At 35.2% G+C, this 21,034-nt stretch overlaps 1 long non-coding RNA gene across 2 annotated transcripts; it reads left to right on the top strand.

The window, feature by feature from the left end:
• Window positions 1-16,110: 16,110 nt before the first annotated feature.
• Window positions 16,111-19,878, top strand: LOC113085553 (uncharacterized). Of its 2 annotated transcripts, none has more exons than XR_003284312.1 (5): window positions 16,111-16,407; window positions 17,422-17,580; window positions 17,741-17,818; window positions 19,349-19,400; window positions 19,480-19,878. It is a non-coding gene; the product is annotated as an uncharacterized LOC113085553 (long non-coding RNA). The 2 variants fall into 2 exon arrangements; XR_003284313.1 differs by lacking the exon at window positions 16,111-16,407 and adding an exon at window positions 17,257-17,296.
• The last annotated feature ends 1,156 nt before the right edge of the window (window positions 19,879-21,034 follow it).

Consider the following 21,034-nt stretch of genomic DNA (forward strand, 5'->3'; position numbering starts at 1 on the left):
AAGCTGACATGTGAATAGTTCTAGCCTTGTCTGTCGCATTTTGTGGGTGGGTCTGCAGTTCTGTTTTGACAGGTGGTGGAAACTGGGATTTACACTTAATGTGAGCTTGTAAGTAATCATGGGGATACTGCTTTTACTGTCTTACTGATCCCATCATGCTAAATTTGATACAAGGTTTTTTATGCATTTAAGCCAGCTTATTTACCCGCTCATAGGTGCAGCCAACAGCCCCAATGTGACCCGTCATAAAATGTTAAGCCTGCTGGCAAAGCGCAACGTCCCGTCTTCAAATTAAATTAATCAAGTCCTTCCCAAGATAGCAAGAGAACACTTGATGATGCCATCTGCCCAATATAATCAGCTTTCTGACTGATATTCCCCTTAGACCAAACAAACAAACAAAAACCAAAAAAACACTAGTGATTCAGGACTTCTAAATACACACAAACATACATTTTGGGGAATCGAATTCGACTTTGACGCATCAAATATAAAGCAGTTTTTTTTTTTTACATGCACTATATTTATCTTATCTCAAAGGATTCATTTATTGCACTGAGATTACTCGTTCACATCTCAGAAGACTTCATGGAGTTCTTAACTTTGCTTCATTTAAAGTTTGCACGAAATGGAAAAGAGTGATTGGTCTTTTTTCTTTTGTGACATATCTGCGGGAAATGCTTTCCCAAAGGAGAAGTCTGGTTATGATTACGGGATTACGAGAGCGCATGAATAAAAAAAATAAAAAAAATGATGTGCATGTATGAATCATTTATAATAAACTCTGCTGTATTTCATAAGAAATTAGAATACACTTTAAAAACTAGGCGTCTATGGGTCCATGAAGAAAACTTACCATCAATGAGAATTTTTCTTTGCACAATTTTTTTTTTTATTTGCACAGAAGGTACTTTGAAAAAACTGTTCTTTAAGAACTGCCCACTGAAACAATCTTTGGGGAACCAAAAACGCCTTATTTGGCACTTTTATTTGTTTAAATTTAGTCAGTTTTGACATCATGGTCATTTGAACACCACTTTAAAGGGGTCATGATATAAGAAATACAATTAATCTCTTGACATAGAAGTTGTCTTTGTACCATTAAAGTGTCCTGCAAGAATCACATCTTAAAACCAGTAACGAAAAAAGCATTTAACCAAACTCCATAATGGCTTGTTTGGATACTGTGGTATTGTGACTTCATACGGGGCAATACATTTGCATAAGGCTGCCTCTAGAGCAAGAAATTGATGAATTGTTTTACATCACCTCAGGTAAATAAGCGGTCTTAAAACGAGAAAAGAACATTGCACCAGATTTAGCTTTTAATTGTTGTTCCACCCACTGTCATTCAGTCATTTATATGGATAATGTTTTCAAAACACTTACTCACATGGAGTAGTGAGGAAACTTTGATACATTTTCCTATGCAATGATGTTAGCCAGTCATAACAGTGTCTGTTTACTGACAATCCTTAAAGGAGCCACCCAAAGTCAGAGGGTCAGAATAAGGGTTGCAAATATTATTTGCTTGTGAATATGCAAAACACTTTATTTACATTATAGGTCAGCCTCAATGAACATATAAAAATGATTTCAGGAATGATTTTTTAAAATCATTTTAAACTTGTAAAAGGAATATGAATATATATTTGAATTCATTACTTTCACACTGCACGTCGGACCCGCAATATTTCCGGAACATTGCCGGGTCGCCTTCTGTGTGAAAGCAACCACGTCCCGGGACTGATTACCGAATTGAATCCGGGTTGGGGACCTAGTAACATTGCTGAGTTCGACCCGGGACGAGCGCTGTGTGAACAAAAGCCAGATCTAGTTCCGTGTCGAAAGTGCGTGTGACTCTTTTACCGGCTGTTTTGAAGGAAGATCAACGTTCGCGAGGAAAACACGTGCAAACTGTAATGAAGCAGAGATCAGTTAGTTCCTCACTTTCCGCGCTGATGCCGAGATCGTTTGCTTGCTTCAGTGAAAGTATAACATGCTTAGCGTTGTCGACTCGTACATTACACGTCACGCGTTGATGTCACGTGTCATTACGGGATCTTCAAGGGTTGTATGTGAAAGCACGCACATATACCGGGTCATCACTGGCAGTGTGAAAGTGAAAAATCTAGCGACCAGGGAACATTGCAGGAACCCTTTACCCCTGTATTTGCTGGAATGGCAGTGTGAAAGGGGCTTTAGGCCCCGTACACACGGAGACAGAGCTTACCCCAATCCGATCTTTTTTTTTCCTCGTTTCAAGAAATATCCGCGTCCACACGAAACCGCAAAATGTAGTATACATGCCAGACCAGTATGTGGCACTGTAATTCTGCCACAGAGATACACTAAAAACAGAAGACTTGGACTATGCTCATAAACCTTGCGCGTGGTACACAAACGAACATGGAACAATACATTTATTAATCAGTGTTAATGTTAGTTAATAAAAAAGACAATCGTTCAGTGTTTGTTCATGTTTTTGTTGCTGTTACGTGACGTAGAGGTGTCTGACTAGGGGGGAGACGTGGGCTGATGACGTCATCGTTTCAGAAAATATACGGATTAGCCGTCCAGACGAAAACGCAAAGACGGCGTTTTCAAATTTATCCACTCTGGGACCCGGTTTCAAAAAATAGCGGTTTCACCTTGAGAAAACGCCAGATCCGTGTGGACGAAACGCCTATCCGATAAATTTTTTTGTGCGTATTCACAGAAACACGTCTCTGTGTGGACGGGGCATTAGTTTTCAGCACAGTTTGATACAAACCTTTAATCTTTTCAGGGACTCCACAGGAGGTTATGTGACATGTTAGACAAACAAAAGACACAGTTTGGTCTCCATTTAATCCCATTGCTGAATAATGAGAAACAACCGAGATTTAGTGGAGTAGTGAATATGCAGAGGGTTGAAAAACTGTGAACACATTTCCATGACCAGTAAAAAAATATATATGGCCAATCATTTTCTCAATTTGCTCACATTTGGCCGATGTGGCAAAAAGTTAGATTTGAACCCTGGCTGTGGTTACGCCAGATGAGACTGTTCCTCTTTAGATCAGATTGATGTCTTTTATCTTGCTTTTCAAGTCTGTAAGTGGAAGAATTACTGACAGGCTGACTCTGTAGAGACGCATCAACTATGTTACATCCTTCTTGCATCATCATCCGTCTCCAGTCAATCAACCAGCCATCCTAACTAAGATATCTTTTAGCAGAATTCAGGTCTGTTCTGTACAATGTTTCATCAGGCCTTTCCTTCTGTTTCCCTTACGAATTATTCAGAAGAACGATTAAATTAACTAATATTCTGATAAGTTTTCTGTGTAAAGAACTCTGCGATTTAAATTCTGTTGTCAAGGTTTTTCCACCTGAAAAATTATTTTAACAGTCAATATCTGGAGGAAACTAGCTCCAGTTACTTGTAGTTACCAGTGGAATGTTACGTTTTAATTAATGCATTTCAATACTGTGTTACTCCCTAAAAAAGTATCTAATTATGTTAGATAGTTACTTTTTATGAAAAGTAATGCATTACGTCACTTTTGAGTTACTTTCACGTTACTTTTTAAATATGAGGAGGGCTTGATTGTTTTTAAGTTCTATTTATAGCAAATGGAAAAGCCCTTTCTCACCAAAAAGTGTAATGAATAAACCTCAGGCTGAAGGAAAAGTAAATTCACGTCTGTACAGCAGAACACAGGAGAAGATTCAACACTCTTCAGCAATAAAAAAATAATCTAAATGAAGCACAATTGTTAAATGTAATTTTTGTTTATTAGTATGGTTGAACTGGATCATCAAAGATCAGCAGCAAAGGCATTAGTTAATAAATTGGGATTTGATACATTTGTGTTATTTAAGAATAAATGCACATTTACATTTAGTGTAGAACTCATCATGTTCACATAGTTATTGCGTTACTTTACTAGTACTTGTAACCAACACTGGTAGTTACACTAGAAATGTATTACTGCTGCAGCAACTATAAATTCAGTAATAGTGTATAATGAAAATAATATACTGCAAAGCTTATTATTAATTAGTTGTGTCCGTGTACTCTGTGACATGACTTCAGTTTACAGTAGTGAAAAATGCATAACAATGCATATAGATATGTACATATGCTGAGATATGCCAGATATTATTTAATTTAATAAAATAATATATGTAATATATAATATATAAATATATTTCAGTATTTCCAGACCCTTTGCTGATATTGAATGAGTCTCAAACAGATGGAGTAGGGGGAAAAAAACATTTTGACATCTATAAGAATCTATTTGATGAAATGTTTGTTGTCAGGCATAAAAAAAAAAAAAAAAAAAAAAAAAAAATTATAATTATATAAGAACAGTAACAGGATTATAAATGTAATTGGATATAAATGCAAAAGGTCGGTAACTTCAACAAGAATAGTTATATGCAGAAAAGTAATTCATTACTACGATCACAGCAGTGCTTTTGATTTTTAAAATTTATTTGTATTTATTATTATTCATAATTTAGTATAATATTTACTATTATTTTAATAATCTAGTGGTTATTTCCTTCTGCTTGCAAACTATGGGCAAACTTTTTTTTTTTGCATATTTATTATTATTATTGATAATGAGCAAAATAAGCATTAGTTGTAGCCATAGTGTGTAATGGTTTTAGGAATACATTTTATTCTAGTTTTTATGAGAATCCCTCACCAATTTTTAAATAATCTTTTTTCCATGTCACTATTTTGTCCAATAGACTATAAATACATTTTCAATTGAACAAATTGTTGTTGTTTATTTTCATTCAGGGGACATTTACTGTCAGTTTTTGGCCAAAATAAGCTTCAGTGTGGATCAGTTTTTAGTCAAAGGTCAGACTAGGTCACTATAATATAAATAGTAAAATATAGGAGAGTGACAGAATATGTTGTGTCCTGATTAGCATCATAGCGGCCACCATGATGTGTGTACAGTAAACAGATGAAATCGCTCATCTCCTGATGTAGCAGCTGCATGTAGTTGTGTGGTAATGCGTGTTGCACACGTGTGTAATGAACTCTCTTAAGGGAGCTGTCAGCTCCGTGCTCACGATCATGCGCGCATAAGTGCCCAGGTACATGGCCTCATGGGACTGTGGATCAGTGGTGTAGTGGGCAATGCATTTAAACCCCAGCCCATGCACTCAAACATTCTCATTCTGTCATGATTTCCTCTGACCTCGTACTTTACTCTATCTGCAAGTGTTTGCCCACAGTCGCTCTCGGATCAGACAGAATTGGAGCGCTGATCTCCCCTAATGCTTTCAGAGATTTGCTCTCTTTTCAGCCTCAGCAGCCAAATAACTGCTGCTCTTCCTAAAACACGCCTCCCCCAGTTTTACACACTTTTAAGCACCGTTCTCCCGTCTGCATTTCCATCAAATCCTGCCTCTTCCCCAGAGGCCAGCTGACTCAATAAACAAACAGACCAAAACAAACACGCAGAACTCCACCGCGCTCACTCATTTATGGCGCAAGCTAAATATGGATGCTTTGCAGTGTGTTGAGACACGCTAGTTAACACAGACTAAAATAAGCTGCAACTCCTGTTCATCCTGTCTTCCTGTCAGCCTTCCCAAAGCTAGAATACACAAAACAACTTGTGCCTAAAATAACATTTGCCAAGCTATTTTCAGTTTTTTATTCATTTATTTTTTTCATAGGACTTTTAGGAGTTGTGTTTTGGAAACATTTGTTTTTTAAATAACACTACTTGTAGTATTTTAGATTAACATTATTTTTGTTTCCATTTTATTCTAAATTTATTTTATTCTAAAATCTTTTGCCACAGACTATTACAAAATTCTGTTTATTTTTTATTTTTTATGTAAGATCATTTGAAAAAAAAAAAAAAAAATAAATAAATAAATAAATAAATATATATATATATATATATATATATATATATGTATATGTATATGTATTGTAATATGTATTGTTAGTAATATTAATATAAACAAATTAATAATAATACTACTACTACTAATAATAATAAATATTATTGTTTGTTTTTCTAAATTCTCTCCTCGTTGAGTTCGGCTCTATTGAGCGTATCTGTTGTTACACGCTATTCAGGCTATTTTTGTAAATAAAATATTTGTTTTTTTATTTTTTATTTTATTATTTTTATAATTTAATAATAATAATAATAATAATAATAATAAATAGTATTGTTCACATTGTTGCATTATTACGGAGCCCCACACATGACATGCAAGGAAAAAATAAATAAATTGTGTGCACGATTTACTAATTTGTTCTCTCACTGAACTAAAACATGCACACGATTACTATTGCATTCCCTCGGTTTACTATTGCGTTCCCACAATAGCAAATTTAGCAAATCGAGGGAATGAATTAACAAATTGTGCGCACAATTCATAAATTGAGGGAACGCAATAGTAATTGTGTGCATGTTTTAGTACAGTGAGGGAACGAATTAGTAAATCGTGCCATGTCATGTGCGGGGCTCCATACATTATTGTTTGTTTACATTTTTAAATAACTTTTCTCCAAGTTGAGTTTGACTCTGTCGAGAGTATCTGTTGAAACACACTATAATAAAATTGTACAGTAGTAATAACAACAATGATGATGATGATGATGATACAAATGATAATAATCAGGCCATTTTTAATGCAAGACCAGTATTTTTTATTTTATAATTATAAATGTAAATGTAATTATAAATATTGGTAATACTAATATTAATTTCTTAATAACAATTCTCTTCAAATTGAGTTTGGCTGTACAGTGAGTATCTGTTATGTTATGATATAGGCTTGCAGTCTTTAAGTCCAAATCTTTGTCTTTTTAAAGGTTTAGTTCACCCAAAAATCTAAATTGTCATTAATGATTCACCCTCATGGACATGGACCGTATACCGTATACACACTTTTAATGGAGGGACAGAAAGCTCTCGAACTAAATCTAAAATATCTTAAACTGTGTTCTGAAGATGAACGGAGGTCTTACGGGTTTGGAGCGACATGAGGGTGAGTCATTAATTACATCATTTACATTTTTGGATGAACTAACCCTTTAAGTTCGAGAAAGCTGCTCACAAAAAACACTTTTTTCTTTTTCTTTTTTTTTCTGCATATTCAGCTAGAGAAAGAATTTTACATTTTAAATTATGCACATTTGAAAGTTAAGGATTACTTCTATTCTCACCATAACTCTAACATCATGTTTTGTTGGTACGAGTTTGTATATACTTGTTTTTTCCCCCCAAGTTTTCTAGAACAACAACACTTCTGCTCCTCATTAAAATGCTAAACAGCTCATTACCATGTTTGAATGTCTTGATTATTTTGGCCTGATTTTGTAAGGTTGTATTGTTCTGCTTTCCAAATGTTTGGAGAACCAGTGGCAGGTTATTTGGGTTCCAACACCAGTAGTTCCAGTGGTTATTTAAAATATTTTTGGTCATTGTCTATTAGTATGCAGTATTGTACATGCAAACTTAAAACCAGTTAGCTCTTTGATGCATTAAATCTAGATGAAGTTAAGTCCAGTGAAAAGTTTGTTGGTATGAAGACATTTTAAAAGCAGTTCATATATTATTGATTGTTTGCTAGGGAAACTCATTACATCCAACAGACTGAGAGAACACCGTACATTATTTCCATGTATGGTAGTTTTGAAATATATGTATCTCTTGAAATTGGTATGAGCTTCTTAAAGTGTAATTATTCTTATGTTTTTTTATGATTTATTTGTCATTTTGACTGCTGGTGCAGATATAGATAGAAAATCTTGTTTAAACTGTTACTGCAGTGTTGTTCAGAAGCTAATATTATCAAAGGTATTGAGATATGTAATAGGTAAGATATCCAAACTGTTAGCATAATTTCATTTTGCCACTTCACTGGACCGAAACTTCTACAAAACATTTGAATGTTCACCAGATTTATTGTCTTTGTAAACTCTAGAAGGTATATGGCTTACAATACCCTGCTAAAAAAAAAAAAAAAAAAAAAACACTATGAGACTAGGAGTATTAATAGAAAATCATTTTTAATATGACAAAATAACTAAATGTGAAGAAAATTACTGTAATTATTTACCTTCAGACCCCATAATTAAAGAGTTCCTGGAATTTCAGATGAAAAGACTGTATGTGGAAAAAAAAAAGAAAAGAAATCCAGCCAAAAAAGGTGAACGTTTGCTTTTCAGTCAAATGTAATTCACTTTTATATTAATAATTTGACTCTTTGCACTAACATAGTGTTGATTTTATTTATGCCAGTCGGTCTGCCTGACATGATCCTTTAACCTGCATCAAATCATCAAAACAGACTGCAAACATTAATTTTACATTAGCAGCACTGGTTGATCCTGACAAGCATAATGTAATCACTTCTTCAGTATGAATGTTATGTAAATTCTTTGCTTGCATATTTATAAATGCATGGATATGCTCTTAATAGGTTCCCCTGGATATTTTTGTCCCTTGGAGAGGATTGTTGTATGAGTGTGTAACGTTACACCAAAGGCATGTGGATAAATGAAGGTTTCCAGAGACAAGACCCTAAAGTGTTGACTTAAAATCATCTCATGTGTCATATGCTTCCCAGAACTTGCAGGGAGGCACTTATTTAGCTTGTGCATAATTTCATCTGACAATAGAATTTTTCATCATATACAGTGCACAATCACAAGGTATATATTATCAATATGTTCAATATAGTTGAATTTTGAGGCTTAATATTTTAGAAAAATACTAAAAGTTTTCCAGTTAGAGTGTTTTCAGCTTGTTTATTTTCACATTAATGTATGGCATGCAGTTGCATCAAACAATGGTATAAAAATCAGTCAGTGTAAATTGTGATAATCCAACGCTATCTCACGGCCAATTCGTATGAATTTGTACGATCTCACTCGTACGATTTTATACGATTTGTCTAAACCCCAGTGACGGTTAGGTTTAGGGGTGGGGTTAGGTGTAGGTAATTTGTACAAATTCATACGAATTGTGCAACTCGTAAAATACGTACGATTTGGCAACAGTCTTATCAATTTGTACGAGTGTGGTCGTACGAATTCGTACGAATAAGCCACCTTGTAAGAATGTACGAATTGCCATGAGATCGGGTTGGATAATCGTGATTAATAATCGCAATTACAATTTCAAGGGAATAATCGGAAATTATGATTTTGTCATAATCGTATAGCCCTACTTTAAGATGTGTTTCCAAATTTAATATGACAAAGTAAAATATTTAATTTCATCCAGATCATTCCAGATCTTTATAACTAAACGATTTAAATTCTATTAATGTTTTCCCAGACAAAAGGTTTCTATGCATGTTTTTTTTTTTTTTTTTTTTGCTCAAGCAAGACAAAACAACCAATTTGCAAATGTTACAGTATATACTCAGATACACAGTATATAAGAATACACTCAAGCAATTAAATTTTAGTCTGCTTGATAATATTATTTTCACCCTAAACCGATTCAAATAAATATGGGATGTTGCTTTATTATTTGGTTTAGGTATTATACCCTCTGGAGCATGTCAATATTAACACACAAACCTGAGTTGCGTGGCTCTTTAATGAGCTTTACTTATTTTATTTCTGAGTATTACAGCATATTCAACAACAGCAGCAGCAACAACAACAACAATAATCATCATTTTTATTTATATTATTTTATTTTTGCATCCTCCGAGAGATTTGACCATGTTGACCCTTGTGGAATATGATGATGCTGCTTTTAATTTCTAAATGCAGCTGTATTGTTATTTGTGTTTTTAAATAAACTGCAGTAAGCTCTGCGGAGGGCTTTTGCCTGCGGTTAGCAGCACTAATCAGTTGTCATGGTCAATTATAAAGCTTGTCAGGGGGCTGTGGCTCAACCTTCCAGATTTTGACACCCTCGACCTTGTTTTTGTATGTAAACGGGCGTCCATCCCCTCAGAGAAGCATGCTGATGTGTTGATGGACATTAAAGAACTTCAAACCGGTCTGATCTCATGTGAGTTTCTGATAGACAAATGCAACAAATCTCATGTCATTTGGTATCTGAAGACCTTTTATGTACATCTGAACCTTTTCACCTCCATCTTTCTAGCCAGAAGCTCTCAGCTTCATTGGTCACTGTTTGTGTCCTATTGTACGGTGAACATTTACAGACTTCCATGCCGAGACTATAGTGGCTGATCATGACCCCTAGGACTAGGGCAAATGTCAATTCCGCTTTTTGCATCGATTTGTACACATCTTGCGTTCCATTGGGGCTTCAGTGCCATTGTTGAGCTTTCAACGGTCAGATAGATCCTGCTGAAATAGGCCGCTAATAGAAATGGCTGCTTCCTGAAGGACTGTCCCTCACAGGCAATACTCAATCTGACAGACCCTCTAGTGTCTTCAGTCAATAAAATCTTTAAGAGGCCTTTGTGTGCATGGAAGGAAAATTATGTTTGATCGAACTAATTTAGCATGCTGTGATTGTGGTGATAAAAAAGGACTTACAGAAGAGAAAAATGAAGAATGCAGATTCCCCTTGGTATCCATTAATCTTCCATGGTGAAGGAGATTGTGTAAATGCAGTCATGGGACAGACAGAAGCATGTCACCAGTAACTCCTTTAAACTGATTATTGTGAGGCTGGCTTCTCATCCTTATGTAACTATGACTTGTGCTGGGTTTCTTCATATCTGTGCGACTTATTTATTTATTTTTACATTTTTATGATTAACTTTTACAGTTAGATATTAAAAGTGCTTTTTAAAAATAACTTAAATTCTGTACAGTACACATTAAATGAAGACTCCAGTCATAACAGTAGCTTGCTAACTTAGGGGTTGTTGAATACTGCTATCTTTATTTTAGTAGCCCCCCTGAGTGTCTATTGGACACATTTGCTAAATACAATACTAGTTACATAAATAAATGACAGCATGTGCAGTAATGCATCCTCATTTGCTCACAGAATTCAGCGCATAGTGTTCTGAGTGTGTTTTAAATAGCAGCAGTCCTGTGGTGTTTGGTGTCCTCAGTTGGAGAATATGGTTTGGGGTGATTTTGTCATAGAATAACAATGCATTTCTCATTAGCACGGCTCCCACTTCGCGCTGTCGGAGATTTGAGCTGCTGTGTGATTGACAGCAGTGACATTATGTGAGATAAATGACTTGGGAAGTGTTGACACCTCTGTGACAGCCTCGCGGGGTCGTTCTTCAGGGCAGCTTAAATTCAGATGCTACCAAATAGAGGAGCAGCAGAGTACATGAACTGTTTGTGTGCTTATCTGAGTCTGTAACTGAGATCGCTGACAGGACAATTGAGTTTGTGTACTTTTAATGCCAAACAGCCCTAATTTACAGAAAATCTGTCTGTCTGTCTGTCTCTCTATCACTGTTAGCCAGATTGAGGTTACATTTTCCATCAATCTCTGTACTAGTATCAGAATTAATCAAAATATGTAGTAAGTAAAGAAGCAATTACTCAACTAATGCTCATCCTTTGGTCTTCATTTTGTTACATTAGTGCAAAAAGCAAAATATTCCTGTCTTTGTCATAAAGTGAAGCTAAGAGAGAAAGGAAAGAAAAAAAGGAATTTTCTAAAAATATGCAATCTTTAAAAGCCTACCATCTGCCCTCGTCAAGTGCAGAAATTAAATAGGTGGAAGTAAACCCGCAGTTTCTAATGCTGATGCAGGCAGAGACCTGATTGGTAAAAATAGCTCATAGCCCCTATTTGTCCCTAAAGAGAAGTGGACTTGAATTTCATGAGAATACCTGACCCAGTTTCGCCTGTAACCTGTGTTCCCTTTCCCTCCATGAAGCAGTGGTGGGGTAATGTATGATACTTGCTGCTGCTTAAGGATGATAGAACTCTATCTGCACTCTGCAGAGACTCAAGCATGTAATGTGTGTAAAAGAGCCAGACAGGAAGTTCCCTTTGAAGAGTCTCGTCCTCACAGGGTGACCTGGAAGGCTGAGGAGGGCGTGGGGTTGATTTCTGAGTCAAATCTTTTGATAATCCCAAAACTCTCGTCAATGAATATAGCTCTACAACATGTTTGTGACTTTCACAGTTTTTCCAAAGAACTAGTTCCATCTGTAGCATTAGTAGGGGTGGGAGAAAAAATCTATTCACCTAACTATCGCTATTCTTTAAAAAAAAAAAAATAAATAAATACATTATACATACATATACATATATATATATATATAATTTTTTTTATTATTATTTTTTTTTTTTACTTTTCCTAAGTAAGTTGGTGGGGAGTAGTTAATGTTTTTATTCCAACTGAATGTGAAATGTATAGATGTGTTCAATTTGAAGCAGCAGCACACAGACTGATCGGCGTATGACATCAATGTAACGCAAAAAAGGGATTGGTAAAAATTCAGAGCGGATGACATTGTATACGTTTCCGGCCGGCATGAGAAAGCAAAACAATGGTGGAGGGAGAGGAACAAGCCTCTTCAAGAATTCTCTCTGCATCTTCATGTTTTGTATCCCAATACTAATATACACTTTTGGTGCGCACCCGGGGTCGATTGACGTCAGAATTCGGTTTGTTTGGATGATGTGAACGCTGTCTTCCGTACTCGGATGCGCACCCGCGAACCGTACCCGAGTCTACTTATAAATGGTGGTCTGGGGTACACTTCATGTGAACTCTGGTACGGTTCGCTGCTCATGTGAACGAAATCGTACCAAATCGCAGAAGTGAACCGCTTTTAATGACAAATTATTTAATGAATATGTGTGTTTGTGTGTGTTTCACTCACTTTCCTGATGAGCGTGACTGACGCGCTGCAAGCAGAGAGCTGTACATCTCATTTATGTTCACCTTCAACATTCTTTAGAGCATTTTCAGTAAATTCGTGATACAGACGCAAGTACCGTTATGTAGGTTTATAAACAAAACGAACAGTTCAAAAACGTAATACGTAAGTGCACATAGTAATGTTATGCATTTGCCGCCTTCTCCTGCGCTTTCGTTACCAAGCAACGGGGTAAACAGCTGCTGGCTTGATGACACAAGCGAACCGTGGTTCAGACTCAGATATTATAATATGAACACAGTCCAGCAGGCGCAGGGGCAGGGGGGAGCAACCAAACTCGGGTTCAGACCAGGCAAGTGAACCAAGTGTGAAAGCACCCTAATATACAAAAGTTACTTGTAAAGTAACTTGTACTTCTAATTTTACCCACTGCTGGGAAAACATGACTAAACATGACTAAAATGGTATGCAAAGTGTCATAGCACTTTATTTTATTTCAGAAAAAAATTCTACTCATTTTGTTGAACATTTGACTATTGTATTCATGTGCAGGTTCAGGGTTTTGGTAGGCTACCTTAAAGTTTCATGGTTCATGGTACTTTAAAATATACACTGTTTATGTGTTTGCTCCTGAAAGATAAGTTCAGAAAGATGTGATGCATTGTTTCCAATATGACTCATTGTATACAGTTTCTTTAGTCTTTAATAAGCAAATAAAAATTACAACAAATTGTAATATCGAATCACAGTAGTTATATAATCACAATACTCAATTATCGTAATATATATTGAATCAGCACACAAGTATCGGCATTTTAGCCTATTGTCCCAGCCCTAAGCATTGGCAATGTCTGAATCACCGCCAGTGTGCCATTAGATTCCATTTCAAACCTTTTCCCAACAGGAAAAAAAACAAATTGAGCTAAACAATTAGCAGTAAAAGCAAATCTCCTTAATCTAAAATGACCTGTAGGAGTATGCATTCAAGCTTTCCTTTTAAGTTCCTAATTACTATTTTGGAAAACAAAAACATGTATGATACGTAAGTTTATTGGATGGAAATGTGACATGCTGAATAATCTTCTTTCTTTTTCAATTACTGATATACAAAGAGTTTTGTAGCACTAATGCAAGACATGAAGAGCAAAGGTTCTCCATTCGGTGTATAATTGATTTTTTTTAAGCTGTGTATTTTATCAGTTTAATGCTATTACAGAGAATTATGGGAAATGTGGTCTGTGTCTTCATAAATCAGCTAAATGCATAGTATTTTCTGGAAATTGTATGGCTTTTTGTCAATAGTGGAATTCTGTAATTGAGTAATAGAATGTATGTAATTTTAATTGGAAGCAAGTTTGACATGTTTAATTCAATTTTTCTGTCTTTTTTTCATGTATTAAAAGAGTTTTCTAATTTCATAAATACCTGTATTATACTACTGTACGTATAATTTGGATTGGAAGAAATTGGAATTTTTTTTTTTTTTTTTTTTTTTATAATGCTGCTTTCAGAGAATGATAGGTCATGTAGTCTGTCTCCTAATAAATTTAACTGAGTAGTATTTTCTGTAAATTCCATTGCTATTCAGTATACAAATGCTTATGATCAATATCAGTTTGTTTCTGCTATTATTCTTTTATTACGTCACCAGCTTAGAATGTCTGGGTTTAAAGGAAGTTCAGAGTTTATGGTGGCACTAATGCAGGCTACTCATGTAAATATCTTAATTTGACACACAAGTTACCAAATGTAAACATCCAAAACCGCTAAATACACCTTGAAATGAAAACAATATTCATTACTTCTCCTGAGAAATGAAATCAGTAATATTTCAGCTATAAAATCTTCTTCTAGATTTAAAGGGATTAAATAAAAAAAGGAAAAGAAAATCATTATAATTTACTATGACTTTCTTGCAGATCACAAAAGAAGATATTTTGAAGAATTTCTTGATCTAAATAACATACAATCTTATTGACTTCAACTGAATGATTTGCAAAATCTAATTTTTCAAAGTAGTGTTTCACAGAAGCATTTTTTGAGCAACACGAGGGTGAGTAAATAAAGATTTAAATTTTTGAGTTGACTGTCCCTTTCACAACAACCAGATCTCCTTTTGCTTTAACTGCTCATTAAAGTGCATGAAGCTAGATTTCATTAGTACTGACCTGCTGTGTTTGTCATCTTACTGCATGAAATGCTAAACCTCAAACTCTGCTAGCTGATGCTATCATTTCACTTTAGAAAAGCCAGTCCAAAGAAATCAAATAAACGGTTTTCAAAACCAAAGTTGAGCTCAATACTAACAAGACCACGGATAGAACTGACCTATCATGGCTTCAGAAATGGACATTTTACAAGATTGTTTTGCCACAGCAGCAATTGATCATGCTAATTTCTGAACCCTGTAGAGATGAAAGCAGCACGAGATCACACGGCAGGCTAATGACAATTCTGGAAAAGGCGCACTGCAGCTCTAGGAAAGTTTGATCTGCCAATCACAAGGTCAGCTCTTAAGTTTTATGGTGAGCTCTTCAGCTGTTACTTGTTGACTAGTTAGTTGCCACTTAACAGGCTATTCTAAGTCCAACGCTACTGATTGCAGGTTCATTCCCCCTGGAGCAATCCGGGTTAAGTGCTGGGTAACAGCCGTATTAGATTGTTAACTCTTCACTGTCTGCAGTATGCACACTTGGGACTGAGTCTTCAGTCATTTGTATAGACATTTTGATGCACTTTTTATAGAGAGGTAAAAAAATGTTTTCATAAAATTAGGGGGCAGAAATGCTTTTAGGTTGTTTACATAAAGAAAGTGTACCGTTTCTCTTAAATTTATCATCACAAAATTAAAATTTTTAACGTAACAAAACTTGTTTTTTTTTTTTTAAGAAGAATCGGATTTCTTCCCCTTTTTATGTAAAATTCAGTCATATAAATAAATCCGCATCATAAAGTAGTTTGATGACATTCTTTTCTGTTTCCTTTTGATCTCCAGCAAAGTTTCTAAAGCTTTAGCCCCATCAAAATATAGTTTGAATAATTAGACTTATGAAACTTTAATTACACACTATGCATCAAATCTTTCTTTTCCTTTGTAAAAGCTATTATTTAATTCTGTTGCTTTTTATTGCAATTTTATTGTACACTCAAAAAAATGGTTTTCCGGCACTGTTCGTTTTACACATATATGTTTTGTTAAAACAACACAAATATATTTAGTTTTCCGACAAAACACAATTGTATTGTGTTTAATCAACTTAAAATGTTTAATTTTACATTTTACTTAATTATCAATCGTTAAAGTAACGTAAAGCGTTGGGAGATGTGAAAGCGCACGACTCTCTGTAATGTATTTACTTTAGTATATATATATATACACTAGGGCTGAAACAATTACTCGACATTATCGACAACGTCGACGATAAAAATAAAATTTTCAGCAAATGTTTTTGAGTAACGTTAGTGGTTTGATCTCGTATCTGCCTGATTTGAAAGCCTGCATTAATGCAGTTTGACCAGTGTGGCGCTGTAGCGCAAGATTGTAATACACTCTCCTGATTCAATTAAAAAGAAGAAGATAGCACTTCAGTTTGAGGCAAACCGACCCGATCCGAACCTTGGATGAATATGTAAATATATACTGCACGCCTTCCTCTCAATAACTGCATAAACACAACAAAAAACTGACCGCGATGTAAAAGCAGCTCTTAAGAACACAGAGATATGGATGTTTGCACGAACTCTGAGGTTCTCCAGGCACTCCAGTAAAGAAAAGTCCAGTCACGTTTATTTATATAACAGTCCTTTATGCAATCGATAGCTTTTCAATATTAAACATGAAAATACAGAGTAAGTGTCGCTAGAATTATAACTTGATTTCCTTTTATAAAGCAGCTCTCCGGTATGGAGCTAGCTAATAATAAAATCATTTTATAAGTGGGGGAAATATTTCATTAAAGTCTTAGTTCTGCGCTAGATCAAACCAAACTGTTTTGATTATCATAACCCAATAAGGTATTTTAAGAGAGATTGTATTTATTAATAAAATGTTTATCCAAAAATAAAACGTCCTATCACTTACCTTTACTTTATATTATACATATGGCTTAATAAGAGATGTTAAGAGACAGAATGATTTGTCATTCAGCTACTTCCTCATATAACTAATCAAATGGCGAATAGGAGTTTCTCTCTTATCTCATTTTGTGTGCCAAATATATTTGTATAAATTAATTGTATTAGTAATACATAATGACTTTAAAAAGTGGAAGTAATTACCTTTATTTGTTATAATATGTATATTTTAACTAATTTAAAAAGATAAATAATCAATAAATGTCCAACCATGAGATGTTGACCGAGTTTTGAGAGCCCTGGCTCAGCACAGTGGGATTATTTGAAGCTTTGTTTATGAACATGGCGGTGTGGTCATACAATGACTTTAAACCGGACACTACTCTGAGCTGTTCACATTATACATATGCTCCAGATATGTAATCAGGTCCTCCTTTAGGAATGGTAAACATGACACTATTCATCACTCACACAAATAAATCACTTAATATTTTGATCATTGAATTGGTTTTTGCTGTTCAATTTTTTTTTTTTTTTTTTTTGTAACACATTGCACTTCATGTGTACAGGTTTGTGCAGAATTTGAGACATCCAGAATTACCATAGGCCCATTAGAATCAACAATCTTTGCCAAACTTGATTCGGACTGCAAAATTTACGAAGATGTTTTCATACTGAAGAAGAGACCTTGGACAAATACTGAAACCCTCTTGGTGCCCACTACACAGGTAAGAACAACTGCACTCAACACAACCTTGTATTAAAACATTATTCTCTCACTGGTTACTGGAAATTGACAAAAAAAGACAGATAAGATAAGGTTTATTAATACAATAAATACAAAATATGTGGTATATCTATAAACTGATAGATTTATTTTGATGCAAGGCAGGGGTGTCCAGACCTGCTCTAGGAAAGCCAGTGTTCTGTGGGGTTCAGCTCTAACACACCTGCCTGGAACTTCAGGTAAGACTTTTTTGTTTTAAAATTCCCAAGAACCTTGATTAGCTGGTTCAGGTGTGTTTAAATGGCTAGATCACCCAAAAATAAACATGTCATTATTCACCCTCATGTCGTTTCAAACCCGTAAGACCATCATTCATCTTCAGAGCACAAATTATGATATTTTTTAAGGATGCCCTGATCATGATTTTTCATGGCCGATACCGATTTCTTTTACAAGCAAACTGGACGATTTTTTTTTTTTTATCTTTAAGCAACAAACAAGAAGGAAGGACAGTCCACAGTCTACAGTCCAAAATTGAGGGAAAGCTCAATAAAGCCCCTTTCACACTGCGATTCCGGCAAATACAGATCCCGTAACGACACGTGACATCAGGGCGTGACGTGTAATGTACGAGTCGAAAACATTAGGCATGTAATACTTTCACTGAATCTGGCGAACGATCTCGGTGTCACCGTGGAAAGTGAGGAACTAACTGATCTCTGCTTCATACAGTTTGCACTTTTTTTTTTTCAGTGAACGTTGATCTTCCTTCAAAACAGCCAGTAAAAGAGTCACACGATAATGTCATCACTACGACACGGCATTAGATCTGGCTTTTGTTCACACAGCGCTTGTCCCGGGATTGAACCCAGCAATGTTACTACGTCCCCGACCCGAGTTCAATGCTGGAATCAATCCCGGGATGTGTTTGCTTTCACACAGAAGTAATGTAGTCGGAGCATGCGGGCGCACTTCCGGAAAAATCGGCTGAAAAAAATTCCAAAGACCGGCCGATTACCAATTGCGTATTTAAAGCAAAAACCGTCTGGTTTCCAATTTATGGCCGGTCAATTGGTGCATCCCTAATTTTTTTATGAAAATGCGAGAGATTTCTGAACCTCCATAAAGGCTGCAATGCAACTGAAATGTTCCCAGAGTCATAGTAAGGACATCAGTAAAACAGTCCATGTGGCATCAATGCTTCAACCACACTTTTACAAAGGTACAAGAATACATTTTGTGCAAAGAAAACAAAAATAGCGACTTTAATCAACAATTCTTCTCCAAATCACATATTCTGCCATTATGGACAGTAACAAGAGGCATGAACATTGCTTTCCTCTGCGTGTAATCAAGGCTCAGTGCAGGCGTGTTGTAGGTCAGCAGCACCATGTGCATGAATTATTTACGTGCTGTTGATAATGGTGGAAGATGCGATTTGGAGAAGAATTGTTGAATAAAGTCGCTGTTTTAATTTTGTTTGCACAAAAAAGTATTTTTGTTTACTTTGTAAAATTATGGTTGAACCACTGGTGTCACATGGACTGTTTTACTGATGTCCTTACTATGTTTCTGGGTCTGGGAACATTCCAGTTCTGTTGTTAACCATACAGGGTCCAGATGTGTAACATTTTCCACTGTAATGTTTGTTAGAATCCCATCTTGACTGCTTGCCTGGATTTCCCATAAGAAGATGAATGACTGACTTTTTTTCATGTAATTTTAGAAAAAAAAAAACAAAGGCTAAATTTTGTTGTTTTCATCTTCAGACTAATGAAATTGAAGTATCCAAATGAAGACCCTAGCAGTATGGAGTATATGGTGAGTTCAAGGTTAATAAATTATTTGTTAAAGTTAATACACAATAATTTGAGTTCTCCATGCTTTTAAATACTTCTAGGATACAGACGTTGCCAGCAGTCAGGAGGTGATCCAGAAGACTCATGGGAATCTATTTGAAGCTGCATCATTGAAGACAGTCCAGCAGAAGTTGGAGTTTTAAAGGATAAAGTTCTTCAGGACCTATAGCAGTTTACAGTCTGTAAAACCATGTTACTGGGACTGATTTATGGACTGAACTTGAGCAACCCTCCTGAACTCAGGTACACATTTGGAATACTGAAGAAGTTATTTCTGGAGCCACTTCCTGTTCCTGGAATAAGGTTTGATTGGTTGCCCATGAATGCCAATTAGAATTGTATTTGCTATTTTGTGTAATTTTGTAATGTGGTTTAAACTGTATTTTACTGTGTGTAATTATTTATTGCTTGTTTAACAAATACACTTTGATCATTTGTGACATCTTGTCTTTTGTCTCATTACAAGACAAAACATACAAAAAATGCTTTGTTGAAGGGAGTAACTTCAAAAAGAAAATATTGTGTTAAAGTAACTAGAACTAATTGTGTGGAACCACTGTCCATAATTGAAATGAGTAATTTGAAACAAACCTCCTTATGTTGATAGAGTGAAACAAATTTGGCTAGATTGTAATAAACCAAAACATGTTGAGTTAACTTAACCAGTTTAAGTTGAAGCAAAGTCAATAAATTGAGTTGGTTGAACATTACTATTTCACATAGATTCTACCTCATTCAGTTGTGTTGTCACAACACAAGGAGTTTGCATAGATTCAAAAAATTCCATTAATGTTATCAAAACACAATTTGGTTGTGTGGAACCACTGTCCATAATTGACTTAAGTAAGTTTAAAGAGTCATTTTTTTGAGTGTAGAGTAAAATCTGTCTTAGTCAAGACTAAACATAAAGCATCTGTCTATCAGTGTTCTTTTGTGCTATCTGTCATACTACTTATCTATCAATCTAAAATTAAACTGATATGAAAACAATTAATGAATAACATCTTAATATAGCATATTTAATATAAGTATAATTATAGTCAGACAGATTTTTAAAGTGTAGTGAAACGTCAGAGACCAAATATATAATGAAGAAAAACCTCGATCTGCTTCTCACATGTAAATGTCAGTGATGATTCATAAGTGTTAGGTTATATCTAGCCCACACTGAAGAAAGTTCAACAGAAAAAAAGCTGCTGTTACACACATAAATGAGGAAACATATCAGTAGTGTTGCACTTGATATTACCAGTGTTTTATTTGCTCCTTGTCCCTGAGATGTAATTTTCTGCTCAGCTGAAATCTGTAATTGAGATTCTGTGACCTTATATTTCACACTATCGCACGCTGGCCTGTATTGCTCAGGTACCATCAGGGGCTCCTGTGATTAAGAAACATTGTAATAGGATACAGCGAGTTTCATCTTAAATCATCACCAGTGTCCGGTCTTCATTTTACCATTAAAAAATATTTTTTAAATATTTCAGCTTGAAGTTAAGAGTAAAGTTTTGTTCTGCAAGAGAATTTTAAGGGATGATATCAGGTGACCACTTCTCTTGAAGCCTGTATATAGTGGGTCCAAAAATAATTTGGCCA

The sequence above is a fragment of the Carassius auratus genome, unplaced genomic scaffold, assembly GCF_003368295.1.
Source record: "Carassius auratus strain Wakin unplaced genomic scaffold, ASM336829v1 scaf_tig00041830, whole genome shotgun sequence".
NCBI classification, from domain to species: domain Eukaryota; kingdom Metazoa; phylum Chordata; class Actinopteri; order Cypriniformes; family Cyprinidae; genus Carassius; species Carassius auratus.